Below are 22,576 nucleotides of genomic sequence, written 5' to 3' on the forward strand. Positions count from 1 at the left end.
ATAGCCTAGACTGACTGACACTGCCTCTATTCTAATTTTGTTTTAGCCTGGACATCTGCACTTTGATGCTCCACAGACAAAATATAATTTTACCCCCAAATCTCATCATCCTCTAGTGTTCTGTACCTTTGCTAATGGCACTGCTGTCCAATTAGTTGTCCTAGGATTCATGTTAGTTTCTTTTTATCACATCCACCTCTAACCAATTAGAGAATACTTTTATTCTAGCTCCTAACTACCTTCCTTCCTATGACCTCCAAACTTTATTTTACACACTGGTATACCTTGATTCATGCCATAGTTATTACAAATCTATCCCAGGTCATTTCAAATTCTTTAGAATGCCAACCTTCCAATCTGTCCTTCACACAACAGTACGATTAAGCTTCCTAAAACCTAAAGCTGATCACATCCCTTTCCTACCTAAAATGCTTCAGTGGTTTTCTTTTCTCATTCAAGATTAAGTCTAAAAATATAGATGGTATGCTAAGCTATCCAAACTGTTGTTCCTGACTAGCTTTCAAGCTTTCTTTCTCACTCACACACAAACTATTTTCTCTAACAGTACTGAACTCCTTGGATGAATATGCCCCACTATTTCCTAGTTTGATGCCTTTTCTGTGCTTTCCCCCCTGCCTATAATGTTCTCCCACACACTCCATTTTACTTTTTATCTACTTGCCAGCTTGTAGTCAGCCTTCAAGACTAGACTCAGCTCTACAAAACCTGCTTGGACTGCACCCCCCTGTCCTGTACCAACTTGGACAATTTTTTAATAATGTTCCTAAATAGTACCTCAACAAGTATTTTTGAATGCCTACTAAAGTTACTCTATAATATTTTTTTAAAATAGGAGAATTTATCAGCTAAAAAACACAACTTAAATATATTGTAATTATTCATTTGTGTATTTGTCTACTCAAGTAGACTATAAGCCTGTCCATCAATGGCAAGGGTCATTTCCTGATTAATCTTTTTATTCCAGAAACTAATCACTCAGGAGGAATAAACAGTTAGAAACACAAATGTTTTGAAATTCATATCAACATTGTTGAATAGTAAAACCAGAAATATGAAATCAGAAGAGGTCAAAGATTTATAAGGAGCATAATTCTTTAATGTGCTTGTTGACTATTTCATTTCTTTTTCTTATCTCCATTCTCAAACATCTCCATGTCAAGCCTCTGACACTGGAGTATTCAGAAGACAGTTTTAGTTGCTAGCAGCTAACGATAGTTTTAGAAGATAACCGTTCTAGTTGCTTTTTGGAGAGGAGGTTGATTTCTCTTGAAGTTAGCAAGGAATGGAAGGGAAATCCACCAACACATGTTTTAATAGGAAAATGCTGTCTCTCTCTCTAAAGGCTCTAAATGTTTTTCAATCATTGTCTTACAGTTCTCAAAGCAAAGTTGAAAACTAAAACTATAGGTCATTTTTAATTTGCAATTAATGGTAAAATTTTGCTGCTGTTGTTGAGACGGAGCCTCGCTCTGTCGCCCAGGCTGGAGTACAGTGGCGTGATCTCGGCTCACTGCAAGCTCCGCCTGTCCCGAGTAGCTGGGACTACAGGCGCCCGCCACCACGCCCGGCTAATTTTTTGTATTTTCAGTAGAGACGGAGTTTCACCCTGTTAGCCAGGATGGTCTCCATCTCCTGACCTCGTGATCCGCCCTCCTTGGCCTTCCAAAGTGCTAGGATTACAGGCGTGAGCCACCGTGCCCGGCCTAATGGCACAATTTTTTAAGAATAGAATGGAATTCATTTGGAGTGGTGAACCTCTCATACATTACAATCTGCTAGTGTAATATTCTCTGGGTAAAAATAATGTGCACTACTTAACACCCTCCCAAACCAAATGAATATCAAAACATAACAAAACAACTCTAAATTAGTAAAGTTGCTGAGACTCTCTCCATATCACCACTGATTTCCAGATGACATCCTTTACAATAAAACACTAGTGGAAAAGGAATTATAAATACTGACCACAAGCCCCAGATAGAATAGCCTTTATCTTTTGGAAGGTGAAATACATGAAGCTACAGTCACCCAACTTACGCTATCTACCAGTCAGACAGGAGCAGGATTGCTAGGAGTTGGAGAATGTGAACATTTAACTGGAAGATGCTACCACAAATTTTCACTATGACAAAAGATGATATGTATGCTTATTTGACAAATGACATTCCACACAAGGTTTCAAAAACTACCCCAATTAGATTCTATAGGGTCTCAGATGTCTCCCTTCTCCCCCATCTGCCAGTGTTCCAACGAGGTGATCAGACACCATTCCTACCACCACATTTCTTGACACTGATGATACAAAACTCCTTTCAGAACAGTCATCAAAGTGATTCAAAAATTTAATTTGTTGTATCTTAAAATGCTTTGTGATTTAAAGCATTTCAAAACTTGCTTTCCCTCCAGAGTGATAAGAAAAAAATGCATTTGCATCACCAATTTTGGCCTCCAGGAATTTTCAGTTTTTAACATTTATTTTTCTTAAAAGGAAAAGATAACAGTAAAAATGAAGTAAAACCACCATTTTAAAATGACAGTTTGGTATCATATTATTTGTGATTGAGACTAACCTGTTTTAATAAATCATTTTATTTACTTTTAGTAGCAGTTAACTACAAAGGAAATGCTGGCCAAAAAAAAGGAAATGCATATGTATATATTCATACATATATTTATTTTCAAATAGTTGTGAGTCATACCCTTTTCTTTTATTTCAACAAATGCAAATTCCAAGGTAGAGTCATAGGACAACCCAATGGAAGAAAGCAAAAAATATATTGACCAAATGGCCAAACTAAGAAAGACTGCTCTCTACAAAAAAAGGAGAGAACATTCACTTGTTTAGCAATAATTATTGTTCCCTTATAATAATTACAATATTAATTATTTCCCTTGGATCCCCAGAGGTATTTTGCTTGCCAAACCCTTAATATCCTCTACCTCTCTTGGTTCAAGATTGTTTACCTTCTAAAACAGAAACTGGTAGAAGTCAGCATGTGTGTGTGACAGAATGCATTTGTACCTTTTCAAATGTTTTTCCTGTAAGTTTATGATTCTGGTGCAGCCTTCTTGCAAGCCTGAGTTCGCTACTCACGGACTCCAGTCTGTGGTTGTATCTGAGTCTTCTCACAGACAGCTGGTGAACAAAGAGCCAACCAGGAATTTCTACTTTGGAGATAAGGGAATGAAACATTTCGTTGAGAATTCTGATAGCCACAGGGAGACACAATAATCATCTGCATTTTTCAAAAGACTATGAAATTCTATCAAATAATAAAATTTTGCTCTGAAAATCAAACCAAAGAGAGTGGAGACAATTCCACTATCATGTAAACGGTAAAACTCACTATCTAATAGAAGGAGTGAGGCATTTGATTTTGAGCTCTGCAGGCCTGACTGTGTATCCCCAAATTATATACGTAAAAACATCCACTTTCCACATTGCTTACCTATCTAAACAACATTGAAATATTCATAGAAAATTGTTTTTAAATTGTATTATTGAAATTTGTCAAGTGCAATTCTGTTTTTTTAGCTATTTTTCTAAACAGTTTTGCAATATTTATTTGGTCTCACCACATAGGTTTATCAATAAAGTAACAAAAAAATCATTGTTGGAAAATGATTCAGAGTAAATCTCCTGTGTTTCTCCATGTATTCTACTTTCCTTCTACTCCTACTTCCCTTTGTTGCTTTGTTTTCAATGCTAGTTGTAGTGTGAGCAGCCTTAGAAAATAGAGATAGTATCTTCCTCTAGAGCAAAACACGGTATGCTTACTGCCAATTATAAAGTGGTTTCCTTAAACTCAGTTTCTTTCCTGAAATGCAACCCATTGTGTATGCAGAGACTCTCTAAGGCCTAGAGAACGTAGCTCAGAAATGCTGATATTCTGGATACTGCTAATGCTGTGAGTAAGAAACTGCCCTTTGACCCTGGTCCTGGAATTGTGTGTTTTCTACCAGCATTCATAAAATGCATCAGACAAAGTTGTTGACTTACAAGTAGGGTAAAATGTCAAACTCTTCAGATTTTTTGGAAATCTGATGTATCACACAGGATGGGTCGCAAACAACTAGTTGGACTTAGCAATGAACCTATCACGTTATTGGGTTAGAACAGGAGCCAGTAAACTTTTTCTTAAAAAGTTAGATAGTAAATAGTTTAGATTCTGCAGGCCAGATATTATCTATTTTAACTATTCAATTCTGTTGCAGCATAAAATTAGCTATTGACAATACACAAATGAATAAGCATGTCTGTGTTCCAATAAAATGTCATTTATGCACACTGAAATTTAAATTTTATATAAATTTCACACATCATGAAATATTATCTTTTTAAATTTTTTCCAACCATTAAAAAATTTAAAAACCACAACTAGCTCACAGGCTGTACAAAAGCAGGTGTTAGGATGGATTCAGCCCATGAACCATAATTCTGCAAGCTACTAGACTAGAAAAAAAAGTCAAAAATAAAAAATGAAATAAACCTATGAGTGAATTTGTTTGTTTGTTTATTTATTTATTTTTCTGTTCCAGTTGGTCTGGAAAGACCAAAGGCAAGTGAAAGACTTGGGACCAGAAATATTTTTGTAAGCAAAATATAAAAAGTTTCCGTTTCTTGACCCTTCATTTTCCAACCTCAGATTCTATGGTACTCAGTTTACCTGTTGTTAATTTATTGTCTGGTGTGTGCTACCTGAATGCCAGAAAATGTAATACTAAAGGGACACTTACTAGTACTCAACATTTAGATTTCACTTAAGCAGTAGTGACTTTAATTATTTCTGCATTATTTTTACATACAGTTCTTAGCCCTGTTTTTACCTTAGGGTTCTGTGAAACCTCCTCACAGATAGGCATCATGCCTATGACTGGTTCCTAGTAACTTCAAAGCTTTGTGCCCAAAAGGAGCAGAATTTTTAAAACTGAGATTTATTTTTGCCATACATATTATGTTAAATTTTATGACTCACTCAGGAGCCAAAGATCATTTGAACCACTTGATAACTTAAAGGAAGCACGTAGAACAGTGCCTGGCAGGTAGTATAGACCTAATAAATAAATGTCAGTTATTATTATCAATAATATCTTTTCTTGGAGTTTGACCCAAATTCACCTGAACCAAGTCATACAGGCTTTTCCACATCTTCCATTATTTATATAAACAAGAAAGCAAAGTATGCACCAATTTGCATAATGCTGAAGGCTGAATTTGGATTGATATTTATGTGAAGTTTGCTTTGGTGGGAATGGGTAACTGTTCCTTCTCAAAGGAAGGAATTTATAATTCACAAAACACTGAATGAGTGAGTGAATGAGTAAAACTGTCACAATCAACTTGACCCTGAATTTTACTGGCTAAACCAGAATGTGGGTTCCAGAGGGCAGATTTCAGAGAGTAACACTAGGTAGCTGCACGTTACTTCTCTGTTTAAATTATGAAGCTTTATTTTTTCATCTTGCACACACATTAGAGAATGACCTGGCAGAACAAGACCCCACAGTTTGACCCTAATCAGCACTAAATAACATCCCTGAGTCAATGTGTTACTTAATTTGCCATATAATTGCCATTGAGCAATACCCAATTCTCAAGTAAACATTCAGCTTTGCATTCTTCACACACATATTCCTTCAATCTAGACAGTATTATTGAGTGAAAACTTAATATTTTCTGTAGTCTGAAAGAAATCTTTCCTTTATAAATCAATGTTAGTCTAATAGCATTAGCAATTTGCCAAGAGAAGAGTGATAACCCTATTGTAGTTTGGCTGACAACAAACACGTTAGTAATTTCTCAGGAAAAGTATTTCCTGTTGATCATTAAAAGCCAAATTTTGAGTCACTTCCCCCTCTGAATTGAATAAATACTATTAGCTTTTCAACTGTGTACAGTAAATATGAATTTCAAGACTTGTTTGTCTGCATTTCTTAAAACATTCATGAACATTGAGCAGATGAATTTGTTTTAAGCATATTTTTTCATTTGAACACTTTTCCCAATGGTTTTTAATATGGATACTGTTCATCACATATTGAATAAAGCAACTTTTACTTTATTTAATGTCTTGACCCAAATCACATTGTCTCCATAAATATTTTACAGTCTGTGTGCAACAAAAGCATGATTACCTAAGTCATGTCTGCACTTATAGGTAATATTCCATAAAAAATGGATTATTTTTCCCTTCTCTTGTTTTTGAAAGAAGGAATTGGTGCTTGCATTTGCCCAAGTGGGTTTTTTTCTTTTTTCTTTCTCTCTTTTTTTACACTAACTAGCTCCTTAGGGGTAAGATATTGGAAGCATGAGTCTGTGCCAAGTTACTAGCTCTATAAAATTCACAAAAGAATAAGAAAACATTGCTCACTTTACTTCTTTCCAGCTGCTTTTCCCTGAAAGAAGAAATTTTGAGACTTTCATTATCCTGATAAATAGAATGAAACTACTCCATGGCTGACTGGGAAGAAGTTACACTGCTATTCAAAGGAGTAAAATAAAATAAAATAAAATTTGAACATTTCTTTCTTCTAAGAGCTAGCAAGTATCTCACCTTCCTTTAGCACCTGATGTCTCACATAATTCAAATTAGAGTATTTCATAAAAGTATCTATAATTTGGAAATGCATTGTAAAATATTTTTAAAGGGTAAGATGGTTTATAAGTTCTGCAGAATTTACACCTTTTGCCTTTATATTAATAGTATAAAAAGTGAAGATACATTCTAAACTCTTGGTGAAATGCAACTTTCCTAAGTAAACAGTGTGGATTTTGGCATACTTTATACTAATCATTTATTCTGTTCAATTCCTATCAACTGAGATAAACTAAATAAAGCTTACGTACTTAATAAAGGACTTCTTGAAGTTTCCAGGGACCAAGCAGCCCTTTCGCAGAGGGATCTCTTTAACATTTGTCTCACTTAATGGTCAGTCCAGCCAGAAGTAACTCTGACTACATGATTTTAAAAAGAAATAGAGAACTGGTAGAATGACTACACATTTATGCGTTTATGCTTTTCCTATCAGCTCAAAATAAAATAGCTGTGTCACATTTGTGTGAGATAACCATAAAGTATGCTTCTTGTGTTTGTTTGTTTATATATGTAGAAGAAGCTTAGCTATAATATTTTACAAGTGATACCACATGGCTCTTGGAAAGGCAGCATGAAAACATCACTACAGTGCCTTACAACCACAATTAGTTTGGTGTAGTGGTTATTGTTTGTGGCCTTCACAGTCTTTCCTCTCCATTACTTTCTTGCCAAAATAGACTCCACTTCTTTTCAACATGGGCTGGACATGTAGATGAAGCAAAGCCTGGCCACAGTTCGAGCTCTGAGGGACAGGCCTCAGTATTAATCCTGCTTGATTAGAATTGTTCCCCTGGGATTTTTACGCTGGTGCTGACAGAGAAAAATAGTCTTTTCTTTGAAGTTCAAGACACTGTAAAGATGTAAGTTTGGAGCTACCAATCACTGAATCCCCTACAGTGGTTTCATCCCCTGAGCAGTTAAAACTGAGAGAAAGAAAGATGAGAGGGAACGGGAAGGGAAGGGAAGGGGAGGGGAGGGGAGGGGAGGGGAGGGGAGGGGAGGGGAGGGGAGGGGAGGGGAGGGAAGGGAAGGGAAGGGAAGGGAAGGGAAGGGAAGGGAAGGGAAGGGAAGGGAAGGGAAGGGAAGGGGGCCTGATGGCAATTAAGTCTCCAATTCTATTTTTCCACAAAGTCAGCTCTACTCCTGACCTTCTTATAATCTGCTCATATGTAACAACAAATCCTTCATTTTTGCTTAAGTATTTTGACTTTGGGTTTCTTTCTCTTTCAGAAAAAAGAATCCTGACCTAGACAGCTGATATGAATGAATATAATTAGTAGTAGTCTCTGCCCTATGTCTATTTAGAAGGATTGAAAGTGCTTTTGGCCAAATCTCTCTCCCATCAGTTTGCTATGATACTAGGTAAATTCTGAGATTCTAATTCAAGTATAAATGTCTCCTATAAGAAGTAAGTATTAAAACATGATTTCTGACTTCGGATTTGCGGATGTCTGAGTAAATACAATTTTGTATTCTCTTGGAAATTAGAAGTTGCTTTATTGTATATGCAAGGAAATTTTTATTTCTATCAGATTAAGTTTCTTTGGAAGTAGAGTGGAAACATTAACTCTACCTTGAACAAAATTGTTATCTGTTGCCCCAAAATATATGAGAAAGGTAAAGACCAAGTAGAGGTACAGAAAGGCACTTGCTGTTACAGATCTCAAAGAGACAGAGGAGCTCAATTATCCAAAATACTTAGTGTAGCCTAAAGATTACAACAAGGAAGCAAAAATGCTTATGGAAACAATGATAATAATTGCATGGATTGCAACTGGTAACTTGCTATGACCCTGCTGACATGAAAGGTAGCAGGAAATGCTGGGAAGAATAAAGAAATGCATAGTCAGGCTATTTCTTTCAGAAAACAGTCTGTATAGGAAACATCATACAGGAGAGTGATTTCAATTTTCAAGTAGTCTTAGAGCTGCATATGTTTGCTGGCTGAGAATAAATGAAGCATAAGACAATCTCCTAACTCCAACACACACACTCAAGAATCCAATGCATTTTGGGAGGCCAAGGCAGGAGGATCACTTGAGGCCAGGAGTTCAAGACCAGCCTGGCCAACATGGCAATATCCTGACTCTACTAAAAATACAAAAAAAAAAAAAAAAAAAAAAAAAATGGCCAGGCACAGTGACTCATGCCCATGATCCCAGCTATTCGGGAGGCTGAGGTGGGAGAATCACTTGAATCCAGGAGATGGAGGTTGCATTGAGCCAAGATCGCACCACTGCACTCCAGCCTGGGTGACAGAGCAAGGGCCTGTCTCAAAAAAAAAAAAAAAAGAAAAAGAATCCATTGCAGGCCAAAAAAACTAGCACAAAACAATCCATTAACCCCTCCCCTACTTGAAGCTCTGATAAGCAAAAGATCCAGGAAAAATTTCTGAAATTAAAAAATGACTAATTATCTAAAATTACCAGAAGAGAATCTATATAAAAATAATTCAAGTAAAAGGATTAACAAATGGCAGACGAATAATCTCTAGGGGGTAGGGTCATTGCTATTAAAAGATAAAAACCTGATCCAATTAGCCGGGCATGGTGGCATGTGCCTGTAATTCCAGCTACTAAGGAGGCTGAGGTAGGAGAATAGCTTGAACACAGGAGGCAGAGGTTGCAGTGAGCTGGGATCACATCACTGCACTCCAGCCTGGGCAACAGAGCAAGACTCTGTCTCAAAAAAAAAACAAAAAAAAAAAAAAAACAAAAAACTGACCAAATACATTGCCATACACTCAATAGGAGAGCTTAAGAAAGATAGTGTAAAATGATACAAGAAGGCGATATACAATGCAGCAAAAGCTAAGGTAAGAAATGGATGATAGAACTAAAACCAAAAGTCACGTTATAGGCAATACAAAAGAAACACAGCTGTTTAATAGACACAGTTAGATATGTGGAAGTTAGGAATGAGAAAATTGAACAAAAGTAAATGGAAATGAACAAAGATTTTAAAAGTATTAAAGAGATCATAGATATGAAATGTGACAAAGGAGATTCAATATATGTATAATTGATATTTTTAAAAATCAAATCTGATCTAATGAAATAGAACATTTTCAAAGGTTTAATAAAAGAAAATTTTCCAGGCAAAAAAAAAAAAGGTTTGAATTTTCAGATACAAAAAGCATATTATACTCTACAAGGGGAAACAACACAAATGATTATAGCCTGGTAAAGTTGTTGGACTTCAAATACAAAGGGAAAAAAAAGATCTTTCAAGTATCTAGGCAAAATGATCAAATCATCTATAGGAAAGGAACTTCAGATTAGCTTCAAATTCTCCACAATAAACTTCAGTCTGGGAGACAATAGCGTGATGTTTTTAGGTTTTCAGAGAAAATGCAATCCCAGAAATTGATAATGATTCTCCTGTCCTGGGAAATGCCTCAGGAGTGTGTAGCAGATACCATGGTAGTTTGAGTGCTTAGCAAAGCACTGTGTTGATCAGAGTCACTCCTGATTTCTGGCTTGTCTTCTTGGAATATTCTACTTTTCTTAAGAACTTGCCTGCTTCCCTCCCATTTCCATGGACTGCAACTCCAGACAGGTTTTTTTTTTGTTGTTGTTGTTCCTGTTACCTAAAAGGAATGGACAAAATGTATCTGCTCCTATCTAAGACCAGTTCCTCTATTTCTACACTGAATTCCAGCTCTGCCCCCTTTTACTCAGGGTTTTTGCTCCTGCATATATAATTTTTTCTTTCCTGCATCATCATTTTTCCCTTTCTACTGGTTTATCTCATCACCCTTAGAATATATCATCATTTTTTTCATCTGTGATTGCTTTCTTATGTCCCTTTCTCTCTTCAACCCACTTAAGTCAGATTTTGCTCTCACAAAGCCACTGAAAACTCTCTGTTAAGGTCTTCAACTACCTCCACCCTGACAAATCCAATCACCTGTCCACATTTCACGTTACATCCTTTTGCTTAACAGAAAAAATTTTAGGCCCATAGATTTTATATCCTATCTTGGATTTATTGGAATTAAATAGACTTATGTAGAGGTAACCTGGAACAGTACCTTTTTAAGAGGCTCATAGCTCTAAAATAATCTCTGCAAAACTTCAATCTTTTTAAGTTAAACCTAGCCTTGTCTCTGCTGTGCTTCAACTTTTCAGTACCCTTCAATGTCCAACCAGGCATTGGCTGAAGGTTAGTTTGAGGCTTCGTGGATAATATTTTGGAGCGATGGGCCTCTTAAGAAAGTATTGTTCCAGGTTACCCTTATATAAGTCTATTTAATCTCAGTAAATCCAAGGTGAGATATAAAGTCTACGGACCCTAACATATGATAACCAGGCATATGAGCTCTTTTGCAGTCTAAGCTTTGCTGCCCAATCACTTCATCATTCAGCACTTTGCACCACACTATACACCATGACAACATTGAGTTCTCTACAGTTTCTTAAGAATTTCGTGCAGTGTCACCTTCCCATGTCTTTGTGTGTATTTAAGCCTCCTCTGTGTGGAATACTCTTGGTCTGCCTTGAAAACTCTTGTTCATCCTTTAAAGGACAACTTAAACATTAGTTCTTTTTGGAAATCCCTAAATAATAATATCTCTCTCTCTCTCTCTTTCTCTCTCTCTCTCTCTCCTCTCTCTCTGCTTACCACCAAGCAGAATTAATTATTTCCTTCTCTGTATGGCAATAAGTGGATACTACCAGTGTGATTGCACTTTTTATGGTATATATAGACATTTTTTAACATGTTGCTAAACTCCACCAGACTGTGAGTCTCTCGAGGACCAAGATTTTCAGCATTGTATTCCCAGCACACAGCCCAATGACTGACATGCAAGTAGGAAGTTGAAGAGGGATCATGTGCAGAGAGGGACAGTAAAATAGAAAGTGAATGAATGAATAAATGAACTTCCATCAATAGTGTTCCAATGGAAAAGTATTTTCCCAATTTCCAAAAATCAAACTATAGATGAACATTTAAAACACAGTTTGTTACACAATTAGGAACTCTACTTCTATTCTTGATGTCTTTGTTGTTTACTTTCTGTGCTTAAGCCAGATGTTCTTAAACTAGGGCCTATTGACCTCTTAAAAATTCACAGATGGTCTTTAGAGAGACTGTGACTTTCCCCAAATCTTATTCAAATTGTTGTATAATTTACATATAGCAAAGTTTTTAGGGGAGGAGAAGGCCCACAGCTTTCAACAAAGTGGCATATATGAATAAAGCAAAGCTGAGAGGCACTACGAGGTACATGATAACTTGTTTATGAAAGCTTAAAAACAACTTTAAAAAATATAGTTGTCTGTCCTTCCTTCCTTCCTTCCTTCCTTCCTTCCTTCCTTCCTTCCTTCCTTCCTTCCTTCCTTCCTTCCTTCCTTCCTTCCTGCTTTCTTTCTTTCTTGCTTTCTTTCTTTCTTGCTTTCTTTTTTCAGACTCTCATTCTGTCATCCAGGCTGGAGTGCAGTGGCGCTCACAGCAACCTCCACCTCCCGGGTTCAAGGAATTCTCCTGCCTCAGCCTCCCAAGTAGCTACCACGCCAGGCTGATTTTTGTATTTTTAGTAGACATGGGGTTTCGCCATGTTGGCCAGGCTGGTCTCGAACTCCTGCCCTCAGGTGATCCACCCACCTGGGCCTCCCAAAGTGCTGGGATTACAGGCATGAGCCACCGCACTCAGCCAAGTTGTGTCCTTTCTGATAAACTATTTTTGGCCTTTTATGATTAAAAAAGACAAACTTAAAGGTGGATCACTTCTATAAATAAAATATTTTTCTGGCTTAAAGAATTGAGTTATGTGAGATGTTTTTGAGGAAGGAACAGCCAGATGCCTTAAAAATGAAGGCACATGGCGGTCTTGTGCTGTCCACAGGCTAAGTATCCTTAGGCTGGGCCAGGCTGTGGAATTCCATTTCCCTGAGTTTGGGATCTGGAGACCCAGCAACAGTTTTCTGTCTTCTTTTCTCCTTTTTCCTCTCCCTTTATCTCAAACCATTATTGGACAAATAATAGTTATTTAGCATGGCGAATCAGCCCCACTTCCCCAATCAATCTCTTTCTCTCTTTCTCTCTCTGTCTGCCAAGAGTCGGGGAGGGATTTCTGGGTTTGGCAGCTGTCAGCCCATCATTATGGGCTCACTGTCCCATCTGCACTACTTAGATTGGTGCAGTCACAGGGGGTTTTACCCAAACAGGCTCTCAGGGGAACAGTAACATACCTCTTGATTTGGCTGTGAAGTTATACTTGTGATTATTAATAGACAAGATAAGAGGCTGGTGCTCTATTCATCCATGTTAGAACTAATTATTCAGTTTGATCTAAGCTGATTATAATACTGATAGATAACCACACTACATTTATAGCCGCAGCAAGCAGTGGCCAAGAGCCTTGACACAGTGCTGCCATTTGGGTTTGTCAGATAGGAAGAAGTGGGAGGGTGGGCGATGAGGGAGAAGAAGAAGCGGCTTTGGTTGATTAGCAATGTGCTGCATGGGACCATTTATAATGAAGCATATCATTTAAATTTTCCTTTACAAATGAGTCCAACGCGTGTTGCAGGCTGCAGGCTCTGTTAATTGTCACAAACATTGCTTTTTTTTTTTTTTTAACATTATTAGCTCTTTGGCAGGATCTCCATTGTTGACTAAAAACTTGGCATGATCAGGGCTTGCTGAATAATTTAGGTGGTTGGCAGCTGGAGAAGGAGAACACACACATCTAGGCAGACAGACATGCTGCTTGAGCTCTTTATATAATAGGATTGTATACAAAGCAGAGTACAGTCAGCAGTGACTTCTGTGTCTGTTTATAGGTAAACACTGATGTTAGTTTTATAGGAAAACTGGAGGGATACTTCTCACAAATCATATGCAACATATGAGACAGATGCACTGGAGGACTGTTCAGATGACTCGGATCATCTCTGACTCTCACAGAATATGATTGCTGGAGTTTTCCCACACCAGCACTTACGTTGCCTCTGCAGTGGGGGTATTTGAGGACTTCATTGTCAGACACAGCAGGACTAATATGATATAGAGCCACCCAAAACTCTGAATGGTTGCAAGCAGCAAATCGGAAAGATTCATGAGTCACGAAGACTATGAAACACATTCATTTGGGAAATCAAATATATATGATTACATATATATATTTGATGAGAATGTACAATTACTGTGTCATGTAAAAGGACATGAAGATCATGGGTAATATGGCAAATACTTAACGTATATGTATAATTCTTTAGTAAATGAACCAGATCCACTGTTTCTCTTTCTGGGTATTCTGTACTATTTAGGACTGTACAACATTCAAGGAACAAAACCACAATCCAAACTCCTTAAGCCAACAGGATTTATCTGCTCAGATAAGTGCAAGTGCAAGCGAAGAAATGACTCGATAAATATTTAAATGACATTACCAGGATGCTTTTTTCTGCCTCCACCATTGGACTTTTATTCCAATGTTCTGTCTTCATTCTCAAAAAGCTTATCATCATCTTGGTGACAAAGGGGTCACAGCTCCAGTCTCTCATCACCTCCTTTTCAAGGCCAGTAGGAAAGAGTGAGTGAGATGACACTAATGAAAGTTCTGAGATTGAGTCCTGATGTTCTACCAACCAGCAGGGTCACAGGCTCCTTCCTAAAGCAATCGCCACAAAGCCGGGATTGAAATTTAGAGAGAATAAGATACCTAAATAAAAATTGGGAGGCTGTCAAAAAAAAAAAAAAAAGAAAGAAAGAAAAAGAAAAAATCTAAAAATCAAAAACATAATGAGTACAGTTTCCCTTAGCTTGTTTTATTTTAGGAACTGAGGTTAATTTCTTTTTTTTTTTTTTTTTTTTTTTTTTGAGAATTTGAGACGGAGTCTTGCTCTGTCGCCCAGGCTGGAGTGCAGTGGCCAGATCTCAGCTCACTGCAAGCTCCGCATCCTGGGTTTACGCCATTCTCCTGCCTCAGCCTCCCAAGTAGCTGGGACTACAGGCGCCTGCCACCTCGCCGGGCTAGTTTTTTGCCTTTTTTAGTAGAGACGAGGTTTCACCGTGTTAGCCAGGATGGTCTCTATCTCCTGACCTCGTGATCCTCCTGTCTCGGCCCCGAGGTTAATTTCTGCACATCTGTCCTACTCATTAGCCTAGGAATAGTTTTTCAAACAAAATATTAATGAAAGACATGGGTAGGTGTGTAGCCATGGTCATACTTACCCCAGACCTTATGACACAGCAAAAACTAGACTCTGGAGGTATATGACTATAGTGAGAATTGTCTTATAGAATAATAAGTTGAGTGTTCAGTACTGATGTGGCTGTACCCCCAGCCTACAGGAAGTAGAGTCAGCCATCATTGATCCTGGGCTCCATAGTGAATTTGTTTGTACTATAAGCACTAGTCGCTGAGTTTTAGATGCTTCTCTGGCAAGAAATAGCCATTGAAAAGCTATGTGCACTGGCATGTATCCTTGTGTGTGTGCGTGTGTGTGTGTGTATTTTGTACTGCTTGCTTCCTAGTTTAGAGTAAATTTAGGTAAAAAAATAATGTTCATCTGAGTCTGCATCCGTCCTTGTCCCCCTTTATATTAGGTCTGTCCTATATGGTTTGTCTAGCTCAGCACATGCAAAATATCACAACAGTGCTAAGCCAGTTGATCCTCCTCAACAGGATAGAATCCATGATTACCAGTCTATCCAACCACACTAATCTGCCAATTGTGGCATTTTCATATTATGACATCATCATATTCAAATTGTGCTGTCTCCAATAAATAGAACTGCCGCATGTTCTTATTAGCAGGATCTTTTTTGATCCCATCCTTCTAAGAGTTCTATTTTTAAAAAGGACTTTTGATGACCAGGTAGGCAGGACTGTTACTTACATCCCAGGAATGTCTTCCACCATGTTTAGCTCCCTCATTTTCACAGGGTGCTAGCCTCACAGTAAAATTTTACCAATAAAGAGCTAATAATCTTCTTCTTAATAAACAATTCTCTACTAAGGTTCATGAAGACAAAAAAAGTTACTATTTAGATATTGTAAAATTCTGATAGGACAAGATAAAAATAAGAAATGATGATTTCCCCCTGTTTCATTCCCTCAGTGATAGTTTTAGACTTTTGTCTGGATCACCCCAATCCCTAACTTAGCATAGTAGCATACTGGCTTACTATAAGGTCATGTATTTTCTATTTGGAAGTAATTTGCTCTCTAGAAACTTGAGTATTATAGTTCTCCTTGAGCTAAGAAACAGCAGAAGTCTTGAAATATTAACATGAATCAAAGAAATTATTTCAGAAAACATCAATAAAATCTATTCAATTATTGTTGTGCTCATAGAATAAGTCTCTGAATAAATATATGTATACAGTATATACATAAATCTATGTGTATGTGTTTATATGTTTGTATGTTTTTTGATTCATGTTAATATTTATGTATGTGTATACATATATGTGTATATGTGTTTTATATTTATATATAACCTAGATATTTATTACTACTAACTTGAGACAAGGGTAAAGATTTTGAAATTGGCATGAGAAAATCAAAAATATTTAAAATGTCTAAATTAAGAAACTGTGCACAAAAAAAAACTTAAAAAAATCAATGAACCGAGGAGCTGGCTTTTTGAAAAAAATAACAAAAAAAATACACCACTAGCTAGATGAACAAAGAAGAAAAAAGAGAAGAATCAAATAGACACAATAAAAAATGATAAAGGGGATATCACCACTGACCCCACAGAAATATAAACTACCATCAGAGAATACTATAAATACCTCTATGCAAATAAACTAGAAAATCTAGAAGAAATGAATAAGTTCCTGGACACATACACCTCCCAAGACTAAACCAGAAAGAAGTTGAATCCCCAAATAGACCAATAACAACTTCTGAAATTGATGCAGCAATTAATAGCCTACCAATCAAATAAAGCCCAGAACCAGACAAATATACAGTCAAATTCCACCAGAGATACAAAGAGCAGCTGGTACCATTTCTTCTGAAACTATTCTAAATCATTGAAAAGTAGGAACTCCTCCCTAACTCATTTTATGAGGCCAGCATCACCTGATACCAAAACCTGGGAAAAACATAACAAAAAAAGAAAACTTCAGGCCAATATCCCTGATGAATATCGATGAGAAAATCCCCAATAAAATATTGGCAAACTGAATCCAGCAACACATCAAAAAGCTTATCCACCACAATGAAGTTGGCTTCATCCCTGGAATGCAAGGCTGGTTCAACGTATGCAAATCGATAAACATAAGCCATCACATAAACAGAACCAATGACAAAAAGCACATGATCATCTCAATTGATGCAGAAAAGGCCTTCAATAAAATTCAACATCCTTTTATGTTAAAAGCTCTTAATAAACTAGGTATTGATGGAACATATCTCAAAATAATAAGAGCTATTTATTAAAAACTCACAGCCAATATTATACTAAATGGGCAAAAGGTGGAAGCATTCCCTTTGAAAACTGGCACAAGACAAAGATGCCCTCTCTCACCACTCCTATTCAACATAGTATTGGAAGTTCTGGCCAGAGCAATCAGGCAACAGAAAGAAATAAAGAACATTTGAATAGGAAGAGAGGAAGTCAAATTGTCTCTATTTGCAGACAATTTGATTCTATATTTAGAAAACCTCATCATCTCAGCCCAAAAACTCCTTAAGCTGATGAGCAACTTCAGCAAAGTCTCAGGATAGAAAATCAATATGCAAAAATTATGCCAACAGTAGATGAGCAGAGAGCCATATCATGAATGAACTCCCATTCACAATTGCTACCAATAGAATAAAATATCTAGGAATACAGCTAACAAGGGATGCAAAGGACCTCTTCAAGGAGAACCACAAACCACTGCTCAAGGAAATAAGAGAGGATACAAACAAATGGAAAAACATTCCATCCTCATGGATAGGAAGAATCAATATCATGAAAATGGCCATACTGCCTGAGGTAGTTTATAGATTTAATGCTATTTCCATTAAACTACCATTGACATTCTTCACAAAAGTAGAAAAAACTACTTTAAATTTCATGTGAAACCAAAAAGGGGCCTGTATAGCAAAGACAATCTTAAGCAAAAAGAACAAAGCTGGAGGCATCATGCTACCTGACTTCAAACTTTACTGCAAGGTTATAGTAACCAAAACAGTGTGGTACTGGTACCAAAACAGACATATAGACCAATGGAACAGAACAGAGACCTCAGAAATAACCCCACACATCCACAGTCTTCTGATCTTTGGCACAAAAACAAGAAATGAGGAAAGGATTCCCTATTTAATAAATGGTGTTGGGAAAACTGGCTACCCATTATTCAGAAAACTGAAATGGGACCCCTTCCTGACACCTTATACAAAAATTAACTCAAGCTGGATTAAAGACTTAAATGTAAAACCCAAAACCATGAAAACCCTAGATGAAAACCTAGGCAATACTGTTCAGGACATAGGCATGGGCAAAAACTTCATGATGAAAATGCCAAAAGCAATTGCAACAAAAGCCAGAATTGACAAATGGGATCTAATTGAACTGAAGAGCTTCTGCACAGCAGAAGAAACTGTCATCAGAGTGAATAGGTAACTTACAGAATGGGAGAAAATTTTTCAATCTACCCATTTGACAAAGGGCTAATATCAAGAATCTACAAAGAACTTAAACAAATGTACAAGAAAAAAACAAACAACTCCATGAAAAAGTGGGCGAAGGATATGAACAGACACTTCTCAAAAAAAGACATTTATATGGCCAATAAACATATGATAAAAAGCTAATCATCACTGATCATTAAAGAAATGCAGATCAAAACCACAATGAGACACCATCTCACATCAGTCAGAATCGCGAATATTAAAATGTCAAGATACAATGGATGCTGGCAAGGCTGTGGAGAAATAGGAATACTTTTATACTGTTGTTGGGAATATAAGTTAGTTCAACCATTGTGGAAAACAGTGTGGCAAGTCCTTAAAGATCTGGAACCAGAAATACCATTTGACCCAGCAATGCCATTACTCAGAATATACCCAAAAAAATATAAATAATTCTACTATAAAGACACATGGACACTTTTGTTTAGTGCAGCACTATTTACACTAACAAAGACATGGAACCAATCCAAATGCCCATCAATGATAGACTGGATAAAGAAAATGTGGTACACACCCCATGGAATACTATGCAGCCATAAAAAGGAATGAGATCATGTCCTTTACAGGGACATGGATGAAGCTGGAAGTCAGCATCCTCAGCAAACTCACACAGGAACAGAAAACCAAACACCACATGCTCTCACTCATAAGTGGGAGCTGAACAATGAGAACACATGGATTCAGGGATGGGAACAACACACAGTGGGGCCAGTTGGGCGGTCGGCAGGGGTGAGGAAAGGGAGAGCATTAGGACAAGTAGCTAACACATGCAGGGTTTAAAACCTAAATGATGAGTTGATAGGTGCAGCAAACCATCATGGCACATGTATACCTATGTAACAAACCTACATGTTCTGCACATGTATCCCAGAACTTAAAGTAAAATAAAAATTAAAAAAAAAGAAAGAAACTGGAAAAATTTACAGCTTAAAAAATAAACTAGAAATTTTTTTTTTCTCTTTTGCTTTTCAGAATCTGCCTATTTCTGTCTGTCCCTTTCAATCATTCTTTAACTATACATTTATTAACTCAGCTATTTAAGCATTCTACAAATGAGTTTTAAGCAATTTGTAGATTTCAAGCACTATGTAAGGTCCTGGTAATATAAGATTTAAAAATGCAGCCTCAGTCTTCAAGAGATTAAACCTACTGATGTGAGACATACCAGTAAACAGATGGTTCAAACACATTTTAATAAGAGCTACATTAAGGTTTATACAGAACTTTTAACAATGGTGTGGGAGCTACCAGGGAACACTTCTTGGAGGAGATTATGTCAAAGCCAGGTCCTAAGGTTCTAGTCATATTAACTAACGGTAAGGAGTTTTTAAAGGACTCAAGGGAAGGAAGAACATCAATGTTAGGGAAAGTCCAAATAAGGATGCTTTGAATCCTAGAATGCTTGGAGCAATTTAAGCTGGAAAGATAAGCAGAGTTGGGTCATAAAGGAACCCGAAGGCACCACTAATGTATTTGGATTTTTATCCTGAAAAAATCAATCTGGAGGCAGAGTGCAGTAAGTAAGATTGGGTTAAGACTGGAGGCTGTGAGAACAATTACAGAAATAATAGACATAAGAAAAAATTAAGGTGGTGTGGCAGCAAGGAGGTATGAAAGGAAACAGACCAAATCAAGAGATTTAAGAAGGTCGAATTGATAAAACTTAATTCATTCTTCCTTCAGTTTCCAACATGAGCATTCTGTTCACTTAACTTTCTCTTCCATTTTGTTTTCTAAAATCTACCAGTCTCTCTATTATCAGGTATATCTCTTTCTTTACACTTCCTCCAGTTAAGTAGAGGAATATGGCTCATAGATTTACCTGATAGCCTATTAACTATACTATAACATTAAAAAATACATTAAAACCAGTCTTTTTGAGTGCAGATACTACTTAGCCCAGGGCCTGGTGGCTATGCTGGTTCTCTCCTTTCCAATTGGAGGCCTCTGTCGCAAACATGTTCCGCCAGATCATCAGTCAGGCCAAGAAGCATCCGAGTTTGATCTCCCTCTGTACTTATTGGAGCTGGAGGTACTGGAGCAGCACTGTATCTCTTGAGTCTGGCATTGTTTGATCCAGATGTTAGTTGGGACAGAAAGAATAACCCAGAGCCCTGGAAGAAACTGGGTCCCAATGATCAATACGAGTTCTACTCAATGAATGTGGATTACAGAAAATGAAGAAAGAAGGTCCAGATTTCTAAACGAAGTGTTTTGCTCTAAAGCTGCTTTAGAATGAAGGTCTTCCAGAAGCTATCCGCACAATTTTCCACTTAACCAGGAAATATTTCTCCTCTAAATGCATGAAATCATGTTGAAGTAATCTACTAGAAATTACACTGATTAATAAATAGCTGAAATTTGGAAAAAAAAGTCTTTTCAGCAGTGTGAAAAATCAGAGATTTGAGTGTGCCACAAAAGCCAAGTGCTCTTTAAAGTTATGCTGCTATATTGCACACCTGGGAGCATCATTCAAGTACAGTTCAATGGAGTTGTATGACTCAGCACCCCTTACACTGAGGTTCAGAAACAGTAAGCAGGTACTACCGTGACTTCTTGGACTTCTCTACGGAACTTCATTTCAGCTTCTAGAGCTGGCACTTAGACCCCAGGAAGAAATTTGATTAAAAAGACACGTAAAAGCAAGGTTTGTTCATCTATATATTCTGAACATGAGTGTGGTTCTACATGAGGCTGAATATAAGGCAAACATTTAAATATCATTTCCAACAATACTATTACTATCTTTATGCTTCCAGATGAACATCTGATTACAATTAAACTTTACTCTCCGGGAAAAATAACTCTCCAATCATATAAACATTCTTGAATTTTAGCCAAGGAAATATGTTTCAGTAGTTTCTTACAATATACATTTCATTCCATATTAATGAATCAAACAAAGCAATGTTCTAATAGGCCATTAGATGACTTTTCATGCATCCATCTTTTCTTCTAATTATGCAATCAAATGATGCCAGATCCACATTATGACTGCAGATTAAAAGCATCACAACTCAAAAATTTACCCAGATATATATTTTTTGATGTTTCAAAGATTTATTCCAGAATGCTAAATATTTTTACATGAATTAATGGGACTTGATCATTCTGAATATTTTGTGTAATGAAGATTTATAAATTATACATTTGGTCTACAAGAATGGAATTATCATGTACAGTTTTTCTGATCAAAACCTTTCTCTAAGTCATTTATTAAATATCACATTAATGTGAAATATTAATAATATTCCAACTCATGTAAAAAGGAATAACAGTATGAGTTGAGGAGATTTATCATAATAAAAGTAATTATTTTCTGAATAGAGGTGCTCAAAAAATGTTAAGTTGTTGACTACTGTAAAAAATCATTGATAGTAAAAAACACATCTCCAAATAGTAAGATGGTCTAAATGATATTGGATTAAAAGAAGGGTTACCTATTTATTCCCTTTTGATTTTATTTTTAGCTAGTTTATAACTAAGCTAAGAAGGAAGTGAAAACTATGAAATTTTGAAAACAAATATTTTGTACTTTATCACTGAACTACTTAAAATGACAATAGAGAAACACTGAAGAAATTTGTGACTACTAGACAATAAAAAGACAAATAATAAGATGGATAAACTGAGATCTTAAAGACCCAGATATAATTTTAAATAAGATTCAAGAAATGTTCACATCAAAATGATATTAATTAATTCCCAAAATCCCACACTTAGCTTACTGTCAGGTTACTCTACTCCTTCATCCCACCTTTGTAGTAACCATGTGATGACATCGAGGCCACATAATAAATGACCAATGGACTTGGAAAATGTTATATAAAGAGCCAAGTAAAAGAGAAGTGTGTGTTCATAACCTAGAGTTAGTAATTGATGACATTTGAATGTATGAAACATTCTGCTAGGAAAATGTTGCAAGGGAAGGGACAGAAAAGAACGGGCATCTGTAGTTCAAGTGATTAAGAAAATTTTACTATAGACATTTGAGGGCTCCTTTTCCCTGTTTTGAAAAATTGATGTTAAGACCACATTTAGCAGATTTCAAATTGCAACATATATTTGAAATGAAGCATGAGTTCTTCAAAAAATATTTTTAATACCCCACTCATTATAAAATTGAAAAGGATCGCACTTGATAATCTGAATAAGTGTTTTGTTGAATCTAGTGTTAGTTAAGTAACAGTTTCTGAAAGTGGGGAGGTTGGCCTGAGGTCAGACTCTGCTTCTCTAATATAGCCATCTCCTACCCTCTACCTCTTGAACACTGTAGTCCAACCCAAATGGCTTTCTTTTTAGATCCATCAAAGTAGTA

At 36.6% G+C, this 22,576-nt stretch overlaps 1 pseudogene; it reads left to right on the forward strand.

Moving 5' to 3' along the window:
* The first annotated feature begins 20,216 nt into the window (after positions 1-20,216).
* On the forward strand, positions 20,217-20,462 carry LOC105497263 (cytochrome c oxidase subunit NDUFA4 pseudogene; annotated as a pseudogene).
* The last annotated feature ends 2,114 nt before the right edge of the window (positions 20,463-22,576 follow it).

Source organism: Macaca nemestrina, chromosome 8, assembly GCF_043159975.1.
Source record: "Macaca nemestrina isolate mMacNem1 chromosome 8, mMacNem.hap1, whole genome shotgun sequence".
In the NCBI taxonomy this organism is placed as follows: domain Eukaryota; kingdom Metazoa; phylum Chordata; class Mammalia; order Primates; family Cercopithecidae; genus Macaca; species Macaca nemestrina.